Raw genomic sequence first — 10,353 nt, forward strand, 5'->3', positions numbered from 1 at the left:
TGGCTTCTTTCACTCAGCATGATTACTTTGAGATTCATCAGTGTGGTTACAAGTGGAAATAGGTTTCCCCCTTTTCATTGCCAAGTAATATTCCTTTGCATGACTGTACCATGATTTGTTTATCCCTTTCCCTGCTAATGGACATTTGGATTGTTTCCAGTTTTGAGTGAGTACAAATAAAGTTGCTGTGAGTAATCATGTCCAAGTCTCTGTATATATACATATATGAAATAGATATGTTTTCCTTGGGTAAATGCACGGGAGTAGATTGGCTGTATCATATGAGAAGTGTCTATTTAACTTTTTAGAAACTGCCAGACTGCTTTACAAAGTGGGTTTTACCACTTTACATGCCCACCAGCAATGTGTGAGGATTCCAGTTGTTCCACATCCTCACCAACACTTGGTATGGTCAGTCTTTTTAATTTTAGATATCCTAAGATGTGGGTAGCTCATTGTGCTTTTAACTTACATTTCCTGAGTGTCTAATTATGTTGAGCATCTTTTTGTATACTTACCTGCTATCCCCCACCCTCTTTTTGGAAAAATATTCAAATCTTTTGTTTATTTTAAAATTAGCTTTTTTATTATTGAGATTTTATGGTTCTTTATATATTCTGGTGATGGTTCTTTATCAGGTATACCATTTACAGAATTTTTTCACATTCTGTGTCTTGCCTTTTCAGTTTCTTTCTTTTTTTTTTTTATGTTGTGCTCTTTATTGCCAAAAATAAAAACTTGCAAAAGACAACTACTGTTAGTTAATAAATAACCCTTCCTTTCTGTACTAGATTTCCGGTTTTCTCCAGGCTTCTCCTGCCAGGCTGCCTAATTAACCGCGTTGGGTGTGTGCCTACCTACAGGGCTAAGGGGTCAAGGCTAGATCTTCATTAAGGTCCTAGTCCTCTTCCCTGCCCCTCACCACACACACAAATTAAATCATCTGGCCATTGCTGGTGAAGATTGAAACTGACGGGTAGAGAACAAAATACAAGGTTTACTGGCAGGAAGAGGGGGATAGCCTGGGCCTAACACTACTCTTAAGAGGTACTCAAATTCAGGACACTTGAGAATCTGAGTGAAGGACCAATAGGATGGCCGAGGCAGGGACTGGAAGGACTCTCAGCAGCCCGAGTGAGGATTCCAGAGTCAGTCCCTACACACAAGCCTACAACAGTGAGCACTCCAACTTGTGAACAGAAAGGGTTTGAAGTAAAGAGCTGAAATAACCCAAAGATGAGAGTCTGGCTCAGTGGCAGTCAACAGGGGAGCCCTACGGCCCCCAAGGCACACTGGGAGACAGGACAGAAGCAGTGTTTCAGGGGGCACTACTGCCGACCCACAGGCAGGCCCAGGGATGCTAAATGAAGGGGGAAAGCTCTCCTGCCTGCCGCGGCAGTGGAGCCCCCGGTGATCTGTAACTGAGCAAGGCTGGGATGGACCTACCCTGCCCTGCTGCTGCCCTGCTAATTGGTACTGAAGGCTTGCCAAGAAACTTGAGCAACAGTTGTCCAGTCCCCAGGAGCTAAAAAGTCTCAGGAGACCTGAAATCCAACTGTTTTGCTCAAACACGTGAGCTGCAGCTAGTTTATGGTGAGGATGTCACTCTAGATCTTGTGGCTTAACTGGGTCTGTAAATCACTCAGCTTCTTCTTTAATCCAGAGAGGGCTGAAAGGATGATGGTCTCGGGGCGCAGAGAGCCACAGGACTCCACATTGTAGTAAAACCTCTCTGGCTTGCCATTCGGGTCGTAGGGGGCCTGCGACTCATCCCCATCCAGCTCCGAATACTCACTCTTTGGCCAACCTCCGGCTTGGGGTACACCGTGTGCCTCAGGGCATTGTCAGGGTCATACTCAAAAGCCACTCCTACAGTCAGATTCCACTTGGCGTGTTCCTTGCCAAAGCCTTTTTTGGTGTAGGCACGCAGTCTCAGCTCCTGGCCCTTTCTCAGTTTGACGATGAGAATGTCGTCCTGCTCCACGTAGTCATTGGGGTCATTATCTCGGTTCCTAGATGTCACCGGAAGGACCCGGGGGCTGTTGGAGATGAGGTCTCGAGACGTGATGTGACGCGTCTGGTCTTCGTTGCACCGCACGTCCAGAGTGAACTCCACCGAGCACTCGGGGCAGAACTCTTCACACGTGCAGTCCCGGGAGTACTGCAGCTTGTCCACAATGTCATCACTGGTGAGAGGGATTAATCCAAGTCTGTGAGCAATGAACTCGTCATGAAGGACGGAGGAATTGGCATCAATATGAACCCAGTCAATTGCTATTATGGGCACCTCAGCAATGAAGACCCTCCAGATAGAATTTGCCACCGCCAGGTCCGTGTTCTTGATGATGAACTTGACATTCTCGTCGGTGAGCTCCGTGATCCGCACGGTAGGCTGGTTGGCGTACGGCTGCCTCTTCAGTTTCTTATCAGTGACTGTTGAAGAACACATGTTCTTAATTTTGATTAGGTCAATTACCGCCCCCCCCCCCCCCCCCCCTAACAATTGTGCTTTTGGTGTTGTTTCTAAGAAACCATTGCCTAATTTTAGGTTACAAAGTTTTATTCTAAGTTTTCTTCTAAATGTTTTATATTTGGGTTTATCATTTGTTTTGAGCTAAATTTCAAATATGGTGAATGGATTGAAGCTCATTTTTTTGTTTCATATGATTCTTTCATTATTCTAGCAGTTCTTGTTGAAAAGACCAACTTTTCTCCACTGAATTACCTTTACATCTTTCTTGAAAATCGGTTTCAATTATGTGAGCTTATTTCTAGAATCTGACTTGTTTGCCTATCTTGACACCAATACCACACTGTCTTTATTATAGTAGCTTCATAAATCTTAAAGTCAGAGTGTGTTAATCTTCCAGTTATAGTTTTCTCTTTAAGAGTTATTTTTTTTTCCCCATTCTAGGCCCTTTTCACTTCCAAAAGAATTTTAGAGTGAGTTTGTCAGTTTCTATAAGAAAGCTTGCTGGAATTTTATTTGAGATTGTGTTGAAGCTATAGATCAGTTTGGGGAGAGCTTATAGCTTTACAAGAGTGAGTCTGGTTCATGATTATAATAAAAAATCTTCATTCACTTAGATCTTAATTTTTCTCAGTAATATTTTGTAGTTTTCTGTGCTTGAGCCTTATATATCTTTCTATATCTCTCAGTGTTTCTTATTTTTTAATGCTGTTGCAACTTTTCTTTTTCATTTCAATCTGATTGTTTCTAGTATAGAGAAATAGAATTGATTCTTTAATATCAGTCTTATGCCTAACAACTGTGTTATACTTACTTATTTGTTCTAGTCACTTTTTTGTATATTACATAGAATTTCCTATGTACACTATCATGCCTGTGAATAAAAAACAATTTTGCCTTTTTTTTTAAATCTGGATTCCTTTTATTTCTTTTTCTTGTCTTATTGCAATGTTTAGAACTTCCAGTATAGTGGTGAATAGAACTGGTGAGAGTGAACTTCTGTGATTTCCTCCTGATCTTAAGGATGAAAGAAGTTAGTCTTTCACCATTAAATATGATGCTAACATATATTTTTTGAAGATTTCTCCTTATTAGATTGAGGCAGTTCCTTTCTATCCCCAGTTTGCTGAAGACTGGATGCTTAATTTAGTCAATGCTTTTTTATATTCATTAAAATGATCATATGATTTTTCATTTTTTGGCCTGTTAATATGATGAATTATTCATATATTGTTGATTTTCAAAAATTAAACCAATCTTGTATTCCCAGGTTGTGATGTTCTTTTTACATGTGTAAAAATTTTTTTTTGGAGAATTTTTCATTTATTTTCATGTGGGTCACTGCACTATAGTCTTCTTTAATATCTTAATTTTGTTTTTGTATCAGGGTTGTGCTGGCTTTATAGAATGCAGTGAGAAATGTTTCTTCCTTTGTTTTCTGGAAGAATTTGATATCATCTCCTGAAATGTTTGAGTAGGACTTACCAAGGAAGCCATCTGGCCTGGTCTTCATTGTTGAGAAAGTTTTAACTAAAGTTTAAATGTCTTTAACAATTAGAGTACTGTTTGGGTTATTTATTTCTTGCTTAAGTGTGTTGCGTGTGTGCTCAGCTGTGTCTGATTCTTTGTGTGACCCCAAGGACTGCAGCTCACCAGGCTCCCGTCTGTGGGATTGTCTGGCAAGAATAATGGAGTGGGTTGCCATTTCCTACTCCAGGAGATTTTCCAAACCCAGGGATCAAACCTGTGTCTCCTGCATTGGCAGGTAGGTTCTTTACCTTTGACACCTGGGAAGGAAAGATTCCTGTAAGCATTGGTAGTTTGTCCATTTAACATAAATTGTTGACTTTTTGTCATAAAATTTTTAATAATGCTCCCTGATTATTCTCTTAATATCTGCAGAATATGTGGTGATATCAACTCTCTTATTTCTGATGTTGGTAATTTAGTTCTCTCTATTTTCTCTAATTAGTCTAGCTAGACTGTCAACAATTACTGATCTTGCCAAAGAACCAGTTTTTGGTTTAAAAAAATTCTTTTTCTATTGATTTTTATTGATTTTCTCTTTCTTTGATTTCTCTTTTGATTATTTTTATTTCCTTTTTGCCTGCTTAATTTTGGGATTATGTATTTTTAAGGTGCAGAGATCATTGATTTGAGATCTTTATTTCATCTTTTCTAATATAGACATTTAATGCTATACTTTTTACTGTGATACATTAGTAATATCTTACAAATTTTGATTATTTTCATTTTTTACTACTTCCTAATTTTCCTTTTGATTTCTCCTTTGACTTATGCATTATTAGAGGTATGCTATTTAGTTCCAAAATTCTTATAGATTCTCTAGATATCTTTGTGTTATTGATATTCAATTTAATTCCGTTATGGTCAGTGAACATACTTTGTATGACTCAAAATTATTGAGACCTGTTTTGTGTCCAGAATATGTTATATTTTGGGGACTATTTAATAGGCATTTATAAAGAATGTATTATTCCACTGTCGTTTGGTGAAGTACTCTCCAAATAGCAATTAAGTCAAGTTGATTGATAGTATTTGTATATTATTAGATTTTCTATTTACTTGTTCTGTCAGTTATTGAAAAGGGGATACTGAAATCTCCAACTAAACTTGTGAATTTGTCTATTTCTCCATCCAGTTCTGCTTTACTTCATGTAATTTGAAGTTCTGTTACTAAGTGTGTAAACAATTAAGAGTAGAATGTCTTTTTTATGAATTAAACCCTTTTCATTATGAAATGCCCTTTGTTATCTTTTTGTGATTCTTTGCTCTGAAATTTACTCAGTCTGATATTCATGTAGCCACATCCACTTTCTTTTGTTTGGTATTAGGCTTTTTATATTTAAAGTGAGTTTTCTTTTTGTGGGCAGCATAGCATTGGGGCTTATTTTGCTGTTTTTTAATCCAATCTGACAAACTTTGCCTTTTAATTGTGGTGTTTAGATAGTTGGTTTTAATGCCATCATGGCTGTGATTTAAATCTACCATCTTGCTCTTGGTTTCCTGTTTGTCTCTTCTGTTCTGTGAACTTCCCGCCCTTTTCTGACTTCCTTTGGATTGAATATTTTTATTATGATTGTATTTTGACTCCTTGATTGGCTTGTTAGCCTGACTTTTTTGTTGAGTTATTTTAATGGTGGCTTTAGGATTTTTAATATATGTCTTTAATTTAATGTCTAGGATAGGAACCTGACAACAGTCCCTTCTGTTTTCTATCTCTTGACCGCATGGTGTTGTCATGCATTTTACTTCTACATATGCAGTAAACTCCACAATACATTTTCTTTACTTGTCCTTTAAGTAGTTGGTTATCTTTCAGAGAATTTTGAATAATAAGAAGGATGTGTTTATATTTACTCATGGAATTACCATTTCTGTTGTTCATTTCTTCATGTAAATCCAAGTTTTCACTGAGTATCATTTTCCTTCTCTGCAAAGAACTTCCAACAGTTCTTCTAGTGCAGGTCTACTGGTGAGGTATTCTTTCTGCTTTTGTGTGTCTGAAAAGACGTTACTGTGCCTCCACTCACTGAAGGACAGTCTCAAAAGTCTTCACAAATCTGCCAACAATTCCCTTTCCGCTGCTCCCGAAGGCTCTTAAGGAGATGTGTGGTGGGGGTGGCAGAATTTAGAATGATTTCTTTTGTGTGGAATATTTTACAAGAACTTAGTCCTATGCCCAGCCATTCACTGAGGCAGGAGCCCAGGAGCTGGTTCTCCATCCCAGAAGCAGGGTCGATGGTGAGGAATCAAAGAACAGTATCTGAAGGGTGGTAATTTATCCCTAGCAGGAATCACATGACTGAGGAGGAGAGGATGTGGACTTTTTAACCTGAGAAAACAGCCCTTTGTTGAGACAGTGATGATGAAAAAGTGCCTTTTGCTATCAAAGTTAATCTCTTAGGCTTCAATGAAAAGTTTTGGGATTCCATGTTGCACTGAAGTCAAGTCTATCTTCCACGTTGTGTAGAAGGAACTGGATTTGCGGAAACCGTGCTGGAGATTTCTGTGATGCCCTCTTGGCTGTGGTGCTCATGTCTGCTTCCCTCGCAGGTAACCTCGTCCTCCAGGAGAAGAGGACAACATCATCTCCTTGGCTCAGCTGAAGTTCCAAGATCTGTGCTTGCATATGTAACTTGGGCAGCACGAGGAAACTAGACAGATGACCCTCAGGCTTTCTGATCATTTTTTTCTCCTTATGATGAATCTCTGGTACTCACGCTTGAGCCCAATCAATTTCTCAAAGACAGAACTTAGGGGAAGAAGCCACACAAAACACAACCAGTCAGATATGGGTCATCGGAATTCTTTAGAGTCAGGCTGCCTCAGGGTCAAGGCCCACCCTCCTCCATTTCTCTGGGGCTCAAGCTCCAGGTGTAAGTGGAGCTTCAGGAGTTTCCCTTCTAGCTCTAACATTACTAATAAATCTGCCACCTGGACTTTATTAATTCTCTCCCTTGTATGAGTTCACATTGGATAGCTTGTCTGTGTCCAGCATATTGCAAATTTAGTCCTGTATTTTCTTAATCAGATCACCTCATTTTTGTAAAAAAAAAGAAAAATTTCATTTTTCATAATGATTTTTATATTATAAAAATTACCAAGTTAGTTACAGAAAATTTAGAAGACACAGATTTGCAAAAGAAGAAAATATTATCATTAAAAAAAATTGACACTTCCTAGGAATGACCACTATTTTCAGTCTTTGGTTACACATCTTTCCAGTCTCCTTCTCTGTACTCATGTTCTGCATATTTTTTTTTTTTTAAAGAAAAAGGCATTATGAAGACTAAATTGATTTATTTGTAAATTTTCACTTAACATTATTCTGTCATCAGCTTTCTACATAACTGAATATTCTTGCATTATGTCGTTTTTAGCGCCTACCAAGTTTTCCTTTTTAGAGGTGCCATGATTTATCTAATCATCTTCGGTTTTTGGACATTTTGAACAATTCTCGGTTGAACTTCCTTTTTTAAAAATCAGTTTATTTATTCATTTATAGCTGTGCTAGGACGTTGTTGCTGTGTGGGCTTTTTCTCTCATTGCAGCGAGTGGGGGCTCCTTTCAGGTTGTGGTGCACGGGCTCCTTATCATTGTGGTGCTTCTCTCGTTGTGGGGCACAGGCTCTAGGGTGCTCGGGCTCAGCCGTTGTGGCTCCCGGGCACTAGAGCACAGACCCAGTGGTCGTGGCACCTGGGCTTAGCTGCTCCTTGGCATGTGGGGTCTTCCCAGGCCAGGGACTGACCTGTGTCTCCTGTATTGGCAGGTGGATTCTTTCTCACGGAGCCACCAGGGAAGCCCCTCATCTTCCTAGAGTGGGGTCCTTGTGCACATCTCTGATGATTTCCTTAAGGTAAATATCTAGCAGCAGATTTCTAGAGCAGAGGCAATTTACTATTTTTAGGCTTTGAAGCATTCAGAATTAACTCCAGAAAATGTTTGGCATTCTGCCGTGGGATGAGATATGGTGTCTTACAAAGATCCTGGGAGGCAGACAGCTCATGGATCAGCTCAGCTCTGCATCTTTTCATGTGACTGCAGACAAGTTATTTAACCATCAGAGGCCTCGGTTTCCTCATCTGTAGAATGGAGATAGTGATTTGGTGGAATAATACCTATTTAAAGTACGCATCTTCCTGTCAATGGAGATGGCATATTTAAATTAAGAAGTGAGTCTGTATAGTCAAAGCTATGGTTTTTCCAGTAGTCATGTACAGATGTGAGAGTTGGACCATAATGAAGGCTGAGCTCCGCAGAATTGATGCTTTTGAACTGTGGTGCTGAAGACTCTTGAGAGTTCCTTGGACAGCAAGAAGATCAAGCCAGTTAATCCTAAAGGAAATCAACCCTGAATAGTCATTGGAAGGACTGATGTTGAAGCTCCAAGCCTTTGGCCACCTGATGCAAAGAACCGACTCATTGGGAAAGACCCTGATGCTGGGAAAGATTGAGGGCAGGAGAAGTAGATGGCAGAGAAGGAGATGGTTGGATGGCATCATTGACTCAATGGACTCCGGGAGTTTGTGATGGATAGGGAAGCCTGGAGCGCAGCAGTCCATAGGTCCTCAAAGCCTTGGGCACATTGTTCAGATTTAGTGACTGAACAACCACAGCAGTCTATTATTGAGGCGGTGAGGTGAGAAGTAACTTTCCAAGATTACACGGGGCACCTTTCTTTCTGTGGTAATAGGCTCTCTATTGCTAGAAGGACTCAACCTTGGGGACCCCCAGGCGTGGTGCAGAGGACCGTGCCAGGACCGTCAGAAAGCTGACGAGCTGCTGACGAGCTGCTGAGCGCAGGGAGATGTTTTCCCTCGGGGACCACCCAACTGGCTCCCAGTTCTTCCCATCTCTTCCCGCCTCCCTTGGGCCTGGTTGCCATCTTCCCTCTGAAGTGAGCATGCTCTATGAGTTCTAACAAGAAATACTATGATCTAACTTCATGTGGCTTCAAGAGATACAAATCTGTGGTAACACTTCAAATTTAGTGTTGTGAGTGAGTAATTACTTTCTGAATCTGAGGAGTTTGATTGAATGGGAATCATTATTGTGTGTTAATTAAAATCCTGCTGATGGTTAAAATTATATTTTGGGGTTTTAATAACTTTTTAAGGGACATGTAGATAAAACTCAGAGATATATACCAGTGTGGATTCTTGTTAAAAACTGATAAATATTGGTATTATTCAAACATGTGCTTATTGCTTTGCAAACATTAATGGAATTTATGCCTGAGATGTGTCAGGATGTCACAATAACATCTGTGTCCCTTTGGAACCTGCATTCAGGGATATTTTGATCTTTATGGGCTCTGAGTTTGGGGTATGCGTCTTCAGAGTGCATGGTGGCTGGGAAACCAAGGAGGAGGTTTGGGGTGGTAATGACATGCTCCTGTCAAATTCCTTCTGGGTCATTCCAAGGATCAGAGTGAAATCAAACTTGGAACCCTTCTAGAATCTGGTTATTAGGTCATAGACCTGCATTGCATTGAGTTGGTGGGAATTTCAAGTCATTTATTGACCCACACTCTCCCTGAGATGCTGAGTCGGTGGGTAGGGTGGGCCCAGTGGGGTTTGCCCCTGGGAGTCTGGGGAAATATCAGGGACATTTTATCTCCTCCCTCCACTCTTCCATATACCCAAACTTCCTCCCACTCAGGGGTCTGAAAAAGTGTCCCCTAGTTGGGGAACTGACACATTCCTGTCCTCTCTAGGGTGTGGGTTCCAATGTCACCAACAGCCCTGGGCCATCCCTGCCTTCCTGTTTCCAGACAACAGGGCTTCATGCCTCCCCAGATGCTGAGCTCACCACTGGACATCCTGGGGGTCTAGAAAGTTATTTTTGTAAGGGGACAGAGGTGTCCCTGGGGTTGGATGGAGAAATGGCGTGATCTGCCTGAGGAAGCAGGTGGCTTGGGAGGGCCCATTTGATGCAGCCACTTGCGCCTGGCTGTTTGGGTACAGGATGCTCATTGGTAAGGCCCTGGCAGGAAACGCACCCTCAAACTGGGTCACTTGGGTGAACTGAATAGACGTGCCATCCGCAAAGGGTGAGCGGGGAGCAGGGAGAGTCTAAGAGACACTGCAGGGCCCGGTGCCCTGGGCAGAGGTGGAGACGGAAGGAGGGAGGCCCCGGGGGGCAGCAGCTTGAGGAAGCTGGGGAGTGGGGGCTGTTGGTTCTCAGACCAGCATCCTGGACCCAGAGGAGGAGGCTGGGCGGAGGGAGAGAAGAGGAGGAGGAGCTCGGGGGTGGAGCGTGGCTCTGAGAGGAGCCTGGGGCGGCTCTGGTGCCCGAGTGCTCCTAAGTGACCCAGGGCCAATCCCGCAGAAAGTGTGACCTTCAAGATGGCCTTGATG

General features: G+C 41.5%; 1 pseudogene; it reads right to left on the reverse strand.

Annotated features, from left to right (window-relative positions):
* Positions 1-1,434: 1,434 nt before the first annotated feature.
* Positions 1,435-2,449, reverse strand: LOC110140581 (DNA-directed RNA polymerase II subunit RPB3 pseudogene; annotated as a pseudogene).
* Between the last annotated feature and the right edge of the window lie 7,904 nt (positions 2,450-10,353).

The sequence above is a fragment of the Odocoileus virginianus genome, chromosome 16 (assembly GCF_023699985.2).
Source record: "Odocoileus virginianus isolate 20LAN1187 ecotype Illinois chromosome 16, Ovbor_1.2, whole genome shotgun sequence".
Taxonomy (NCBI): Eukaryota; Metazoa; Chordata; class Mammalia; order Artiodactyla; family Cervidae; genus Odocoileus; species Odocoileus virginianus.